General features: G+C 44.4%; 1 protein-coding gene and 1 long non-coding RNA gene across 10 annotated transcripts in view; one reads left to right on the top strand and one right to left on the bottom strand.

Moving 5' to 3' along the window:
* Positions 1-18,049, top strand: part of Tenm2 (teneurin transmembrane protein 2) — a 1,247,217-nt gene that overhangs the window by 749,776 nt on the left and 479,392 nt on the right. The gene's annotated exons all lie outside the window — the stretch shown is intronic.
* On the bottom strand, positions 16,200-17,937 carry LOC121831762 (uncharacterized). Its single transcript, XR_006075321.2, has 2 exons — positions 17,387-17,937; positions 16,200-16,302 (listed from the first exon to the last, which is right to left on the bottom strand). It is a non-coding gene; the product is annotated as an uncharacterized LOC121831762 (long non-coding RNA).

Below are 18,049 nucleotides of genomic sequence, written 5' to 3'. Positions count from 1 at the left end.
TTTATCTGAGGACCAGAGGAAAAAGCCAGCCACTATAGTAAACATAGAAGTCAGGCAATGATAGCACACGCCTTTAATAATCCTAGCATTCGGGAGGCAGAGATCTATCCAGATCTCTGTGAGTTCAAGGCCACAGTGGGAACAGAGCCAAGCATGGTAGCACATGCCTTAAATTCCAACACTAGTTAACCATAAAGGTCTGGAGGTCTGTACAGACAGACAGGAAGTGACAGAGCTGGGCAGGAAGAGGAAGTGATGTAGCTGGGCAGAGAGAGGAAGTGAGATGGCAGGGACAGAAAGGCATATAGGTGTGGGTGTACAGGAAGTAGGTCTCTTTGGAAGCTGAGAAGTTCATGAGGTGAGGTTGGCTGTGGCTTGTCCTATTCCTCTGATCTCTCAGTTTTAACCCCAATGTCTGGCTCCTAGTTTTTATTAATAAGACCATTCAGCAATTTGTCTTACATGCATTTTTTTTCAGGTGCAGTGTGGGACTTACACAAACATGCATATAGCAACTAACACTAAAAGAGGTCATGAGTTTGAAAGAGAGCAGGAGTGGTGTGTATGGGAGAGTGTGGAGGGAGAAAAATTAAAGAGGGAATTATATAATTGCATTTTAATCTGAAAAATAAAAAAAGTAATTTTAAGAAAAAGAAATAGAGAAAGTCACATGACAATTTATACATCTGTTGGGGCAGACGGAGATGGGCTGATGTTCAACTTTGCATTAAAACAAAGTCAGGCAAAACTAAGATAGCCAAGCAAAAATAAAACTAGGACATTCTCAAATCAATGTAGGGAGGAAGAATTTACAGGGGTGCAAATTATATATCCTGATGACAGGTTAGGGACCCAGCTGGGGGAAAGGAGAGAAAAAGACACACTTGCAAATGGGCAGCCTTTTCTCCTGTGTCTTTTGACAATACTCGGCAAATCTCTCATAAAGATTGGCAATTTCCCTACCAAGGCTGGGTAACCTAATATATCAATTCTCCATTTTTCCTGCCCAACTTAGTGATAACATATCTTCCATTAACCTGTGCTGAAAGAGCCATTTCTATTCTAAGAATCTATTTATTGTTCCCCTCTAACTTTCTTAAAGATGTGCCTCTGGACTGTAATACTTCAAGCTTAGAGGCAGCTGAACTGTGAATACTTTTGTCCAGTTTCAGGAACATTGATTGAGCCTTTTCAGAGTCCCTTGATGGCAGGGAGGTGTGGGGGGAGACTGTCTAGTCCCACCCCTTTTGTCTGAACACACTAAGGACCGAGTTCACTTTTCTGCTGCCTGCTTTGAATTTGGTCTTCGCTGTCAGCATATCCAATGATGTCTTCTCCCAGGCACTTCACAAATTCTCAGAAAACCACAGGAACTCCTCAGTGTATCTTCCTGTCCTTGCTGTTCTGTTGGCTTACTCTAAGCGACACTCTGGGTGTTAACTCGGTTCCTTCTCTCAATACTCTTATCATCTCCTAGCGTGATTCCTCGTGAAGCCTCAAGCACTAATTCTCGTTACTTTCAAATTGTCAGAAACCTTTAGTGACGTGATATTTCTTCCTGAAGCATTTCTAGAATAAACTAAGTTTTACCTTTCATGATCCACGCAGCCTATCACATATACTCTAAAGCTTGCTAGCCATCACCACGACTGCCTCTGATAAACTAGGTGTCTGTGTCCTTCAATCTCCTATAGTCATGAACAGAAAATCCTCCCATTGGTCAATTTCAGACTTCTTTTCCAAACTTTCTTTATTGGTAAGAACCGTGTTTCAAACTTTGCTTAAATAATTTTATGATATAGATTTAAAGCTTTCCTAATTCCATTAAACTTCCCTGACACATGTTCAAAAAAAGATATGCAAAATATACACAAAATTTACCTACCATAAATCTATGTGTAAAGCCACTATATAGTCACAAAGGTAAAAACAATTGCTGGTGTGTGTGTGTGTGTGTGTGTGTGTGTGTGTGTTTGTAATGTCAAAAGAATTCAAACATAATAATATGGGTGTTCTTACACATCAGTTATAATAATGGAGAATCCTTCTTGCCGTAATAATGGAGAAACTGAGGCAGAAGTACAAATAATGGCATCGTTTAGTACAATGACTACATACGGCATTTTACTAAGAAGTGGTGAGAACTGAGGTATGAATATAATGTGGTCCCTGCCTTTAAAACATTTATACTTTATAGGTTGGGGGGGGGAAAGGGATGTTCCAATATCCATAATAAGGTGAACACAAGGGAATACGGTTCAAAGGAAAGGGAGGGATTTGTAATAGGCTGAGTAGTTTTGTGAATTCAATACTGAGCCCCATGACCCACGTCTGTGAGGTCACCATGGGAACAGTGGGAGGCACAATGAAGTCATTAGCCGGCTACACACTGACATTTGAAATCCACGTTTTTGAATGCGTGTCTTTCCTCCTCACCTAACATCTCATAGGCCATGCATATCCTATGGCTGATGAGAGTCCCTCCTTTTGTTGGAGGAGAGTTGGGCAGGGACTTGGGATCTAGAATGACTTGCTTTCCATCTACATTGCCCACCTTGAAAAAAAAGTTGGAGGGGGAGTTTAATCATCTCCCTGCACTTTGGCCGGGTGAATTAGACTCTGCCCCTGACAATGGAGGTGCTGTTCCAAGATGAAAAGTTTAGGAGGGTAAAGGGCAGGCTGGGTTTGTGTTCTCCAGGGTGTGTCAACTGCCTGCCTGGAGGAAGCTAGCAAGGGAAAAATGGACCACAGGACACACAGGATTAATAGAGGCAGTGGATGGACAGCCTGCAGCAGAAGGCCTGGCCCCAGCAGTCTGGCTTTCCTGCTGCCTTTCCCCCACCCAGCTCCAGGTAGATACTCTCTATGCTTCAGCTGCAAGTCTGTAGCTCAGCTCACAGAGGGCATGGGTGTTTGCCCTGCACTAGCAGGTAAGTGAGCCCGGGCAGGTCCACAGGGTTGCCTTGCAGGCTTCCTCCTGGACTCCCAGCGTGCTTAGCAGTTTGTGGCCAGGGTAGTTGTCGCCATCATCCTGTCTGGGTTCCCTTTTTCAGACCCAGCATTTCCTGGAGTTGTGGGCTGTGTTCTAAGGATGTGGGTCTAGGTGTGGAGCATTTGTAGTGACCTGACATTGTTACTGGGGTGTCTTGTCTACCACAGAGGCAGTTAATCAGTGAGGGCCATGGGACTTTCAAAACACACAGAGTAATTCACCTCCACTTTGATCCTTTCTCTAGTCTTCTGGGAGCCTTTTTGAATATTAAACTCATTAACCAAAGAAACTAGTATGCCATTAAAGTACACATTCCAGCCTGAGGCGCTTTTTTTTTTTTTTTAATAAAAAATGATGTGGGTAGCTGATTCAGCATTTAGATACCTTCGCACCCATCTCCAGAAATATGTCTGGACTAATACTTTATTTCTAAGATGGAGTGGAATTCCTCCTTTAGTGGCATGCCTGTTTGGAGATGGCTTCTGAGAATTTAGGGCTTCACATTATCCTGGAGCGGTTATATCAAATTCTGCCAGTGTATCAGAACATGTGCTGTGGGAAGGTCTTGAAGAAAATTTATAGCATAAGACCACTGCACGTAACATCAGGAGAGCATGACTTGAATATGCTATCAGTGATGGCTACAGGAATACACTGATTAATAGGAAGAAGCCCCAGGAAGGAAGGGAAGGGGGGGAAAGTAGGCATGCTCACTCAATGTGTCCCAGGTTCTCAAAGGAGAGTGTCACTAGGGCAGAGACAAAGAGCAGGCAGGGACAGAAGTGGCCAGAAAGGGAAAGAATCAGACTTTCCTGGGTTTCACGGGCCATCTGAATGTGCACAAACCCCAGAGATACCTCCCCAAAGATACAGGCATCAGTGAGAGAGGGTGTAACGACCAGATTTGTTTGTAAGAAATCATTTGCCTGTCGTATGGATAAAAGATTAGAGAGCGAAGCAAGAGTGACATTGGGAGCAGTGATTGGAGGTTGTTCCACGACAAGATGGCATGGATGGCAGAGAACAGCATAATCCATCCTCATCCCACTGGGGTTCATGATCTTGTGAGGGAGAGGATGTACGTACACGGAATCACTAAAGTGTAAGGGAGTGGCAGGCTGTGAGAATTGAGCAAGAAAGAAGGAGAAAAGGGAGAGGTCACAATTAGCAGAGAAATTCAGGGAAATGCCTTCTCACAGGCCGAACCAAGAGATGGGAGGTTCGCTCTGCATCATCTTCTTGTCTTTTGGGTCGTCTGTTGTTATTTTTATTTTAGCTACAACTGCTTCCAGATTCAGCAATGAAGAGTCGCTTCCTCGCTATTTTTAAGCCACACATACACAGCTTGTATTTAGTTCCACGTTTTCTTTGTCAGGCAAGTGGGAAGCAGAATTTTTAACTGCTTTCAGAGTTCAATTCCTGAACAACCCCCTCCACTTGCCAGACAAGGCATCCCGGAAGGGAAGGGTTTACAGGTCCCTGTCCCTAGGTACCAGTCCTAGCACAACTGTCGCGGTGCATATAACATGGATTTCAGCGTGAGTATGACTCTGAGGAGGATACTCGCACACTAAGAAATCTGGAGTGAACTGCTTTTGGAAAGACTAGCACAAAGTTTTCTGAAAGCCCCTGGAGCACCTTCTTTCTGTAATTTAAATTAAACTAGGTCTTTAACTGAAAAGCAATAACAAAATATTAAGTGGAGATAGGGTGTGATAACTACTCAAATGTTTATCATTATTCACTAGGGGAAAACATTCAAATCTTTTCTTCTAGAATCTAAAAATACATAGTACACGAGTGTTATCTGTGTGGCTTAAAACCCAGTGTGATCACTGGGCTTACCGTTCATTTAAGACCACACCTACATACAGGTGTATCTCACAGGATATAGCCAATCAGTAGTACTAACTTCTTATTGCTACAAATCAGTTTGTGTATGTGTATAGTTCCATGTGTGTGGAGGGATATACTTGCACAGGTGTGTCTGTGCATGTAGAAGCCAGAGGACAACCTCAGCTATAGTTCCTCAGTCCATCATTTTATGAGAGAGGGTACGCCATAGGCCTGCCTGAAGTTCACTGATTAGTTTAGGTTAACTGGCCATTGAGATCCAGAGATGTTCCTGCATCTGTTTCCCTAGTGGATGTTCCCAAGCATGTTCTGTCATGCTTGGCTGTGTGTGTGTGTGTGTGTGTGTGTGTGTGTGTGTGTGTGTGTGTGTGTGTGTGTATACTAGCGATCAAACTCAGTCCTTGTGTTTATGAACCCACCACCTCACCCATTTAGCTACCACCTCAAACCCTGATAAATCTCTTTTGAAAACAAAAAGATTACAGAAAATCCTAAGTAAGAACACTGTTGATGGGTCATTAGGACTAGAACTTCCTGCCTCCTGACTGGCCTAAGCCTCAGTTCCACCTGTACTTACAGTTAGGTAAGTAACTCAGACACACCACAGCTCTTTAGGAAAAGAGCTGTCTAAGATAACTGGTCCTCTAAATCTATTACAGACTTCCTTCCAGGTGTACCTTCCAGATGCGAGATGACCTTTCAAGAGCTTCAGTTATGTGAGCCTATACCTAAGAGAAGGCTTGACTGTGCCCTTATATTCATGTCAGGAAAATGGGAAGAGAAAATTCATTCATTTCTTTTAGCATCTCTGAAATACATTTGGGGGAGGAGATCAGGTGGATGTTTGACTGTGCACTCTGACAGTCCAGTGGTGTCTATGATTAATGGTATTTCTGGGCTTAAAAAAAAAAGTCTCCTAAAGTTTCCTTCCTCAGCCACACCCAGAAATTCTCTTCTATTTGAGACTGTGCCGTTTAAGGAAGCTGACAGATCTGAGTGCATCCAAAGAAAGGTGATAAAGATGAAGGGAAATCTGGGAAAGCTGCCATCCAAGGAAAAGTTGTTAAAAACTGAAAGGTTTGGCGTTGGGAAGACTTGAGGATACATTACAGCTGTCTCAAATATTGTGACGGACTGTCAGAAGATGAGAAATGAGACTTATCCTGGCCCTGGGTTTCCTAATAGATGGTGCAAGTTGATGAAAAGTGTGGGGAGCTTAATTTGGGCCCAGTTCAGAGAAGCAAATTTTGACAGCCATAAGTAGCCTAGGATAGAATGGGATTGAGCTTCCCTTGTGCAGAGAGTAACCAAAAGGGCTGGTTATTAATAACTTTTTATCATCAAAAGCAATGCTCCAAGTGGATTTATGTGCATTGATGCAGTCCTTTGGGCATCTCATATGATGGAGGGAGACACTGAGGCACAGTGTGGTGAAGGCACTTGCCTAAGAACAATGTAATTGGTATGTGACCACCTGGTCTTTGAACCTGTGCAGCGTAATCACTGAGTCTATAAGCTTAACTGTACTGCTCTATTGACTATAAGCAGACGTCCCTGAGAGATGGTGAAACTCCCAGGGGCCTTTTCGAAGAGCCCAATAATGGTGACACAGTGTGTGCTGTTTGACATGTGAAAATTATGGGATGGGATACGGGCAGAAGTGTCTTCCAAGTGCTTTGTGCCCAGCATCCTTAGTGCTATCCCCACACACATCCAACTCGTTGCCTTCCCCACACTAGCTAGAGTTCGGGTTCACTATTTCTTGGTCAGATTTTCTGTTTGATGTGTTTATGCCATCCATTCTGTTTAAAAAAAAAAAAAGACTTGAAAATATTTTTAAAAAAATCACAAGACGCAAAATTTGCCAGTAAAACTGTTTCTAGGTGCATAGGCTACAATTCTCCTCCCCTTCTGGGTAAGAGCTGGTTTTCCTTTTCTGTGTCAGAGGTTGGCCCTCTGCATGTTAGGAAATACAACAAGAAAGGAGATTTGCTTCCTGGTGCAAAAAAGGAGGAAGAATTCCTTTCAGAGTTGATAGATCCCTCAATAGGTGACTGACCAGGAAGGACAACGGACCCCATTTCATAGATAGGTGCTTTTAAAATAATTTGACAACAGGTAGTTAAAATGGAGGTATGCCATGCTGCCAATCACAGCTCGTCCTTCTGGAGTTCAATGCTTGTTTTACTTGAGGGAAGATGATATTTGAACATTTTCTGGCATCCATCAACAGCAATGTGCACATGGTTTCAAACAGGGGTTTTCAGCCTCCTGAAACCAATTACTTCTGCTTAAGTGGAAATGCCAAAGCAGAGATGTGTCAGCAACTAAGAGAAGAATTCTTTAAAGAATTAAATGCACACGGCAGTGCCATGAAACAGCAGAAACCGTGTGCACGCGCACATACGCACACATGCAAACCCTTTTAAAGAGAAATTTTAGAAAGTCCGTGTCAAAGAATGTTAACCCAGAGAGATGCAGAAATGTCAGACACATTACATGGGCAGGGTGTGCGGCTGGCATTTGGCTGCCAGCGGGGGAGGCGTCCTCCTGCAACTAATTCCTCAGGAACCTCACGCTGAGCCTGTCTACAGGGAAGGGAGCAGGAAGGGAGGGGAAAGAAGGCACTGAGCTTTTACCTATTTTGTTTTGCCTTACCAACTGGAAAAGGCCTCAGTGGTATCAGACTTAGGCAGCTGGGGATTTTATTTATTTATTTTATTTATTTATTTATTTTTTACTTAGGAACAGGAGAAGGGGTGCATTGTCTCATCCCATTCCCCAGCTCATGTGGAGAGCAAGCCAACCTCTGTGATTGTTAGCGTGGCTGGCACAGTTGAATGCTAGCCAGGCTGCCTCTCATGGAGACTCATCAATGTCTCACCTCAGTCTGTGAGTTGTCTCCATGGGAAGGAGGGGTTGCAGTCCCCGGGTAGGGATGACGGATGTGCATGCAGATGGGGCGTTGTGGGTACCTCTCCTAATTGGCAGAGTACTTAGAGTATTTGTTTTAACCCTTCAGCAGGTGTTCAGGGGAAGGCGGGGGGCTTGGCGTACAACTGCTTGGTTTTGCTCTACAGTTCTCATAGTGTCGTCAGGAATTCTTGTCAGCGACTGTCGCTTCTAATTCCTATCAGGCTGTCGATCTGAATTTTTGTCTGTTTCCTTCATGAGGGCTGCCAGGTATATTAGCAGGAAAAAAATATTCTGTGAAAATAGATATAAAATGGGATTTATTAACTGTAAACATCTGTTAAGTCAAGTACCCTGAGTCTGTTGCCAAAGTACTTGATTTCAAGTTTCCCTGTGTACATCTGTCACACATTTTCCATCCTCCGGGGACCTGTTTGTGGGAGTTCTCTGTGTACTAATGGAAACGTGTGATTGGCTTTACCCTCGGCTGTAGCTCCGCGTTAAAGTCTTTTTAACATAAGCAAAAGGGAAGACGGGAGAGCAACCCATGCTATCAGCCAGACTTTTTCCGAAACAGCAGTTCTTCCAGCTCCCTGCAACCGACACTCATGACAATGAGCAGGTTGTAAAGAAACTCCTGCATCTCCTGCCGCAGGTGCCAGGGTGGCTGATGAGTCTCCGGGCAAGCCGTTTGCCTTCCCACAGCAGGCTGCTGTCACGTCACCTTAGATGGAGTAATGATAACCCCTTGTGTCTCAGAACAGCCTATGTTTTACAAAGTACTTCTAGTTACACGGCCTGACTGATTGGCTTGGATCACTCCACCACCTGTGTGGTGGATGTTGCCGTTATTAGGAGTTCCATGCTTTGCTAATAAAGATACTAAAAGCAGAGGATTCATTCAAGGCTGGATAATCAGTAAGTGTCAGTATGCTTGCCTATGCCAGGCTCAAGATTTTGTTTTCTTACATGGAAAACCTGTACGTGGTAGAGTCTACCCCTTACTCAGAAGGAGTTTATATGTTACAAGACCATAAGTGTATGCTTGAAACCACAGGTAGTATTGACCCCTATAGATGCTATGGTTTTTCCAAAATATATATATATATATATTAACAAGTAACTAAATAGAGTCATTTTGCAATATCCTGTAATAAATTGACAGGGTCACAATCTCTGCACTTTGGAGGATATGATTAAGTCAACGAAAGGCTGCTTCAATACAATGACAGCGACTCATTGACTAATGGAGACAACATGTGGGCATGTAGTGTATACAAAGTGGATACACTGGACAGAGCATGTCATAGGCAGAATATCACAAAACTATATAATTCTATGACTATTCAGAAAAATATAGTTTATAGCTTATGATCTATTTCTAGACACTTCCATTTAATGGTTTTTTAACATAGTTGACTATAGGTCACTAAAATTATGGAAAGTGTAACCATGAATATATATATATATAATAAATATATATGTATCATATGTATAAATGCCATTATGTAAACCCTTTATAACCATATATATGACATTGCCTTTCTGTTTTCCTACGTTCTTTTTGTTTTCTTGCTATACTATAGGCATATTTGTAACATAAAGTTCAGTTAGAGATGTATTGCCTCTCTTGGACTGGCCAGCGCCTCCAAGACATTCATATACATTTACTTCAGTAGCCTACAGGGTCTAGAAGTTTAGAAATGCCATGGTGTCCTCTCATCTGAGGAAAAAAATCATCTGTAGATCTGGTCACTGGCTAATATCATCTTCCATGGGTCTCACGAACGTAACAGGCCGATTCTCTCATTTCATTTCCATTTGTTTAAATAGAAAGGATATGAGAGTCAGCATGCAAAGCAGAAACTACCTCCAAACCATCCCAACAGTCTTCAGACCCCACGCTTGAGTTGCACCAACATTTGGGCATAAATATATTCCCAGAAGCTAGAGAGGGCAGATGCCCTCATCTCTAGCCTACACCCATCTGTATGGACATACGTAGTCTTGTCTCAAGAGTCTCAGCAAGAACCTGAAGACTAGCAACAGTTCAGTGAGCACCTAGAAGCACATTGTCAAGGCTACTTAGACAAGCCCCATATGACTCAGGGAGGCACGCTCCTTCCTCCCACTCCCATGGCCAGCTGTCCCCAGCCAAGGCCATATGCCAGACGTACACGTTCATTGACCAGCAGCATGTGACCACTGGCTCCATGTGCAGGGATAGCCTGTGAATTGCCATCACACAGACACCCATGAAAACCCAGGACATATCTCTGTTCAGGTCTTGCAGAGATGCTGAGTGGTACCCACTTCCTTCTGTGCCTTTGCTTTTCATCATAAAGAAAACAAATGCTTTTGTATTCGGGACCATTTTCACATTTTCTAGCATTTTCTTTGGACCGTTTAACAGTTCCCTGGTTACCTTTAGGAACAGGCAAATGCCCTCCTCCATCCGCCACACTTAGCCCTCCCACAGTCACCAACGCCTCGTGTGACACGGCGTAGCATGTGAGTGTGTAGAGTGGGGGGGGGGGCTGCTGCTCAGTCTTTATTTTTTGAAGTTATTCTGAAGATCTCTTGGGAAGTAAATGGAGGTTGGATTCATAAAACTTTAAAATGTCAGAGCTGGAAGGCAGTGTAAATTACATGTGGTCTAATTGTCTCATTATAATGATGAAGAAATTGAGTCCCAGGGAGGGTGAGGTTTGCCCCAGTTTACCCTGGCAGAGGCTGCACTGCACGGTGTCTGTCTGTCCTTCACATTGCTCTCAGTCCTTCCAGATACCGAGAAATCAGCCACATGGGTTGTCCCCGGGTGCCTTTGTCCTATAGCTATCTACCAACAGGGTTTATTCAAGGGGAAGAGGTCAGAGGTCAGGGAGAGAATAGACAGTGGGATTAAGGGAAGCAGAGCTGTTGATTCCCAGGTTGGCTGTTTCCCTGTTTTTAACATCTAGTCCTAGAACATTATACAGTTTTCTCTTTCCAGATTCCTTTCATTGCTTAGCCCACAAAACATTGGTAGTGATACCCATTTCTCACTTTTGCTAGTCTTAAAGCAGTGCAGCCTCCATTCTGGCTGCCCTAAACCCTGACCTCGTCTCTAAATAGTTCCTTTATGAAACTCTCCTCACATCACCCAGTTTGGGTGTCATATAATGTAAGGGGGAAAAAAAAAACCAAATAACTACAACCTGCCTAGTTCTCTGTCTCTTGATCCACACTGTTAGTCTCCCATGCTGCATTTACTATGGACAGCTTAACACTTAGCATGAATATGTAATAGTTTTGTAAACTATGCAGCACTTTGCATAGGCATGATAATCCCATGTTGTGGCTCAAGGTCAAAGCCTAGGCTCAGAGTCTTGGGTTCAGACCAGCCTCCTACTAGTTGTTCCTTAACTAGGAGATCACTTGACTTCTCTGTGTCTGAGTAAAGCTGCTGTCAGGATGCAATGATATCAATGCATTCAAAGGACTTGGAACACGTCAGTGTAAGTTCTTAAATGTCCCTAAGCTCCTACAGCATGTACTATGTGCTAAATAAATGTTAGCATTATTATTCTTCACTGTTACAACTCATATTCTGTACACAGAAACTTTTGGTGGGACTGTGATTCTGTAAATGGAAAAATTTGCAGATTGTCCCAAGCCTTTATGCTGTCATCAAAACCTCATGAGGATAAAGACTTTAGTTCCCAGGGACACGGAAGATGGGAGGTTCAGGTGAGTGTGGAATGTGAGTCACAGGGATGTGAGGACAGATGGGACAGGAATGTAGACTGCACCATGCAGGACAAGCTGGGATGTGCCTGGGATCTCTGATGTGCAGGGAGGCATGGGATCCAGCCCCCTTTCAACAAGATGACAGGGTCTGGGAGGAGGCAAGGCACGGAATCTGTTGCCCCATGAGACTCCTTAAGACAAAGTCCTGAGCTGGATATTCCTGCAAGCTCAGTGACACCATGGTAACTTAACTAAGGTGCTGACGGCCTCCTACCTGGAGACAGAAGTTGTTTAGTTATGCTCTTTGGAAAAATAGGTTGGGTTTTTTTGTTTTGTTTTGTTTTGTTTCCCTATTTGTTCTTGCCCCCAGGGTATCTGATAAACATTCAGACTTGGGAAACTGACCACACTTGATCCCTAGCATTCCATGAGCTTCCTTAAGACATGCTTATGCTTGTACCATACTCTCCTTGAAGCGTAGCTATGGGTGTTTGGAAGGAGGAGAAGAGCCCTCAGCTGACCCATTCAGATAAATGCCCAGCCAGCTCTTCCCTGGTTGCATCTTCCCACGCTGCGTTTAGGTGCTCAGTGCTTTCTCCCCTGCCTTCCTCTAGGGGGCAGTAAATTCTGACACGGCCCAGTTTCTTCTCCTGTATCATTAGACAGCCAACTGTGACATTCTTCTAGAAGAAAGAGAAATTAAGTCATCCCATCTTCAGTTGCCCAGGACAGTGACAACTCTCTGTTATTACTTTATGTCAGACAAGGAAAGAATTTAATACACTGTTGGAGGGCATGGGAACCTCAGCAGAAGGCAGTCATTTTCTATATAGTCTCTGAGTTAGACTTGGCACTCACGCCTAAGTGCAGATGACCCTGGCTTCTCCTGATTATCCTCTTTTTGCTTATTTTCTCTCTTGCTTTTATTAGAAATTCAATTATTGGCCCAGAAGGTAATTACAGGGTAATTAACAGGCTATCCTGCTAGGTAGGAATTAACAGGGTCCCCTGAATTTGAATGAGTGTTAATACCCAGGGCTATCCCTGCATCTGGCTTCTTATTGTTCAGTCCGCATTATAATGTCCACACTCTGGCCCCAAATATGACACGCTGAATGTCACTGTGGCACAGATGTCCAGGACTATTGATAACTAAGTACAGGAGGATGTAAATTCTTTCTGTTTGACCTCTTTTCAGCCTGCTTTGAAACCACAAACCCCACTATGACTACAATGTTGAAAGGTCACCCTTTCTCCCACACACCCCTCCACTCAATATCCTTGGCATTCATTTTTTCCTTATCCTTAAGAGGGTCTACCATGTGTGATTATTTACTGAGAGGTTATCTGGGGTTTTTTTCAACCATCAATACATGGACTCCACCAGAACAGAAACTTAGTGTGTATTCACAGATTTATCCAGTACCTGGTATACAGTAAGCTCCCCCTTCCAGTGTTTTGTCAATTGACGGGTGTCTTAAGGAGGTTACACTAATAAATTTCTCAAGTCCATGAAGTAATGTTCTGATTTTCTACTTCAAATGGACTTTAATTAAGCAAATTTACATCGAAAAAATCATATTCTATGATAGTGTTAATATCACCACAAAAAATAGTTTTGTTTTTTCTTTGTAAGCACCTGGTGTATTACTTTGGATTATGAACAAATTAAAAAAAAGAAAATCAAACTCTCTAAAGCTACCCCCAGAGCCATGAGTGTGCAGTCCTGTATTGAGGACCTCTGCCTCATAGGGTCCTATCCCAGGACCCTCAGAGGAATCTGGAGGTTCCCACTTAATTTCTAAAAGGCTCACATCGCCGCGCCTTTTCATCTCCCACAGTAGCTGTACCCAGAAATTATCATGTATCTGCTAGACCAGGGATGGAAACCATCACGGTGCCAGAGCAGCTCCATCCAACAACAGCAGCACCTGGGAAAGTTTCATCAACTTTGAATCATTCATCTATTTTCACCAGTGAGCTGTGTGTGCCATGAGAAGCAGCTCCAGGCTGGAAAAAATGAGGCAGATAGGAAAACCATGCCTGACTCAGGCCTCGCTGGCGGACTGTGTTGGTTTTGACTCTCAGATGGCGTTTGGACAGGGCATCAAAGTGACTCTCAAAACAAAGCACGCATGCACGTGCACACACACACACACACACACACACACACACACACACACACACACACACACCTGCACATGCAGGCACACGCAACTCCAGATCTTCCCCCAAGCGCGTGAGGCGGGAATGTGCCGGCTCTTAGGAAGAATGATCCCCGCCTGCGAGGAGAACTTAGGCTGTCTTTATCACAGGGGTTTCACCTGTGCAAAGTATTACAGCTTCTCTATCAGGCAGAAGAAATTACATGAAAGGTGCAAAGGAAGAGGCAGTGTCAGGGCTGGCTAATTATTTTCCCAGAGATCTGAATGTCTCCCTTCCCGCTCTCCTCTTGTCTTCCCGCGGTGGTTTTGCCCACGTGAGACACTGTGGGGACCTACATAGGTGCTGCATCCTCTGCACAGTGTTCTGGTTGTCAGTAGGCCATGGCGAGGCTAGGGACAAAAAGCTGATTTTAGATATTCTGCTGGTATTGATCCCTGCTCATCAGAAAGGCTTTTGCTGTGCTGGCTCACTTCTGTGCTTAGGCAAAGGCTTTTACACATTTCCTGCCACAACTTATTCAATCTATTACAAAGTAGCATCAGCATTCAGGGTGTTTTTCCCCTTTCTTTGACCCAGTTTTAAAAACATCCAACTAAAAATGCTTCATTAAGTTTATATAGAGTTTGCAAGGCAATCAGAATCTGTCCTATAGCTGTTCCAGAAGGGATAGTGTAAGACCTCTACCTCTTGCCCTCCAAAAGTCCCTGTCTTTAGAACCAGAGAGAGAGAGAGGGAAAGAGAGGAAAAAGAAGAAGAAAAATCGCTGGCATTCAAGAAATATCCTCCTGAAATACAACTGAACTGCCAGAGTGTGGGGGACGTTGTTGTTGTTGCCTTGACTTCTTTCCCATGTTCACTGATTATACAGCGTATACATTCCACATTCACACTTTGTCTTTGGCAATCCCAGAAACCAGGACTACTGTGACCATAACGCACACACTGGTCACTGTTGGCACGCAGAGTCACAGGCCCTGTTCTTTCACAGCTGACAACTGTCCTGGCTCACTGATTACAGCAGCATGGGGGCTGTATCAAGACAATGTTTCCAAAGGCCTTTTCTGGAGTGTAGGGATGGTTCAGCCAGCAATGTGCTTGCCACATAAGCATGCGAACTTGACTTCAGATTCCCAACACCCATATAAAAAGCCAGGCATGGTAGCATGTGCCTAGGCATGACCTTAGTGCTGGCAAGACGGAGACAGGAGAACCCCTGGAGCTTGCTGGCCAGCTACTCTAGCCAAATTGATGAGCTCCAGTTTCAATGAGGGACCATATCTCAAAAAACCCAGTGGAAAATTACAGAGAAATACACAGGACACCAGCTGCTAGCTGGTGCACACATGAGTATGCACACACTCATATAAACACACGTGAAAACATGCACATTCACATACTACCCATACACACACATTAAAAATCCTTTTGTATCCCCCACCCCATGTGCGAGCGTGCGTGCGTGCGTGCATGCGTGTGTGCATGCGTGTGTGTGTGTGTGTGTGTGTGTGTGTGTGTGTGTGTGTGTGTGTGTGTAGACACAATCTGCAGAGGCTAGATTCCCTGTAGTTAGAATCACAGAAGGTTGTGAGCTGAAGGACATGGGCACTAGGAATTGAACTTCAGTTCTCTGGAAGAACAGCAAGTGTTCTTAACTGCTGAACTACCCCTCCAGCCCCACACAAAGATCTTTTAAAACATCCTTCTTGGGGTACATTGGTTCCGGTTCCAACTTCTCTAGTGTGCTTTTCCTGTTTTACCTTAGTGAGACATAGAAAAGCATAGATTTCCCCAGCATGCTTTTCCCAGTTCACGAGTCAAAGGTCATTTTGTTCTTTGCCTTAGAACCCCTTCGGCTGAGAGTTTGGAATTGCAGCACCAAGCTCCCAGGCAATCAGCAGATGTCAACTGTTCGAAAGCAAGCAGAGCAACTAACTGAGACGCTGAGGCACTACGTGGGATGGAGATTGTACTCTTCTAGTGTGTAGCTGAAGTTTTTCCCAGCTACAATAGTGTTTCTAGTGGCTTGAGGAATAGAAAAGGAGAGGGCAGGCCTCACGCAGGCACGTTGCCTCCAACTGCCTGGCATCACCAGGAGCCAGAGCACCTCGTCCACTTTAGGGGTGTTTGCTAACTTCACTACCACCCAGGTCCTGAGTAAATGATAACTGGCTGCGAATACCTCTAAATTTTCAGGAATTTGTTTTGATACCTAGAATTTTTCTCCCATTGAGACTGAACTTTTCCTCGCTTTAAATTGTCTGTTTACTTTAATTAAGCCTTCCCCTGGCTCGCTCTCCAACTTGTTGAGCCTGATAAGCACTAATTTACAATGGGATTCTCTCTCCCTCTCCCTCCCTCCCCTTTTCTCTCCCCCTCTCCCTCTCCCTCCCTCTCATTCTTTCCTTCTTTCTCTAATTTAACCTTCTCATCTTTGCCTGGTGCGGCAGCCAGGGAGCAGCTGATAAGCACCGTGTTGTCAGTCCCCACTTTCTTCCCGGGAAGGCGTCTCAGTCAGCACGAGGGAGGATTTCCGAACCATGTCTGCTAATGGTCTACATGACATCTCTTTATTTTGGCTTCTTAGCATAGACATCTTTGGGATAGGGCAAGGCAGCCAGGGACACGCTGGAAAATTCTTAATATTCCACCTGTGGCCAAAAAAAGAAAGAAAAGGTCCAGTTGGGAGTCAATTTGAGAGAAAGCCAAGCCCATCTTCCATTGCATGTACCCCAGTTTTCAGCTGCACACTGCTGTCTGTGTCGTGTCTCAATCCACATTGTACTTCTCCTGAGAAATTTCCAGAGGACCCCCCCCCACCTCCCCATGCCACCCACAGTTAAGTAAGGTTCCTCTTCCCGGCTCTCAAGGCACCATCTGTTTTTCCTTCATAGAGCTTCTTATATTCTATTTAAATTAACTTAGCAATTTAATTTAAATTGACTAGATTGTCAGCTCTCCAAGGAGTGAGATCCTGTCCTCACTCACTGTTCTAGCCCACCTGTCACGGGCGGCTTCTGGAGAAAGAGGCCTCTCTGGGATGAGATCTGGAAGGCCTTTGATCTAGAAGTTGAAGAGCCGGCTCCCAGGCCAGCCTTTGGGTTACAGTAGGCTGGTGGAGTCACACCTGGCAAATTTGCCTGCCTGCTTAGATCTAAATAGAGCGCATTCTTAGGCAGAGAGGGAACACTTGGAGACCGTGGCGATGAGGATTTACTCTTGCCTGCTCCAGTCTATCACCCGCATGCAGAGAAGATCAGGGCCAAGATGCATATTTATGAACTCCGGATGAATGTGCCTTCCCCACCTGCCCATGGGGAGCTCTCCTGCAAGTCTCCCTCACCAGCCACGCTGCTCTGCTCTGACGGATGAAGCTGACTGGGCAAATTGCTATGCTGATGAACCGCTCAGCTACCTGAGCAAATGTTCCAGGGAGACCTCCAGGGATACACAGCATTGGCGGAGAAGGCTCCTCCACAGCCAGGGGTGGGCCTTTTAGCCCTTAGCTAGTCCAGTCTGGCTGGGCAAGGAAGATGAAAGACTATGATCAGGCTACTCACTTTTTTTTGGCAACCAGAGTGCCTGTCCTTGGGCTGGCGAGAAGCCTTATTGCGTTTCTCACTTCTCACAGAAAGTTATTCAAATTGAGACCTAGAGGTCTGGGTGTCACTGTGCTCATCAAAAGAAGGAAAGGAAGGAGCCGAAGCAAAAGCACTTAAAGGAGGGATGCATTACCTTAAATTATGCAGATGGGAAACTGACATGATTGTCAATGTCACAAGTCACCTTTCTGAGTAAACAGCTACCTCTGGGCAAATGCAGGGATGTGTTTCTCTCCGTTTACAAATGACTGGGTATGCAAATGCCGGGAGTGAGCCTTGCGCCCCAGAACGTGGAGATGTCTTCTCTCATCTATCCATAATGAGGAACATGCAGGAATCTGTCAAAAAAGGCATCCTGGGTTTGATTTGTGTCTTCTGAATAAAGGGGATTGCGCAGTTGGGCCTGCCAGCTGGTTTTCTGCCTAAGTATTACATCAGTCTCTGGTATGATCTTGCATCCTGTGTAAAATGCAATATTTTGGCCTAATGGGCAGGATTAGCAAGAGCTGGGAAGCCATAAATGAAAGTTTCTTGTTTCTAGAGAGCAGGTTGGAGCTTTTATATTATCTGCCGCAGAGCTCTGTGAATTTCAATGTATCTCTTGGGCTTTGGTAATATTCGTGTTAATGTCAAAATTGATCCCATTGTTATTGAGATGTGTAGGTTTTTTTTTTTTTCCAGGCCAAAGATGCACAGTGGCTGTTGCCAGGCCTGATGCATGGGACATGCTCTTTCCAATCCTTTCCCAGAACTGAATGAGGTTATCATATGTAGTGCGTCCTTACCACGTTTTGTT

This window comes from Peromyscus maniculatus, chromosome 8, assembly GCF_049852395.1.
Source record: "Peromyscus maniculatus bairdii isolate BWxNUB_F1_BW_parent chromosome 8, HU_Pman_BW_mat_3.1, whole genome shotgun sequence".
Classification (NCBI taxonomy): Eukaryota; Metazoa; Chordata; class Mammalia; order Rodentia; family Cricetidae; genus Peromyscus; species Peromyscus maniculatus.
The sequence above is the reverse complement of the archived record's forward strand: the minus strand, read 5'-3'. Positions and strand labels throughout refer to the sequence as shown.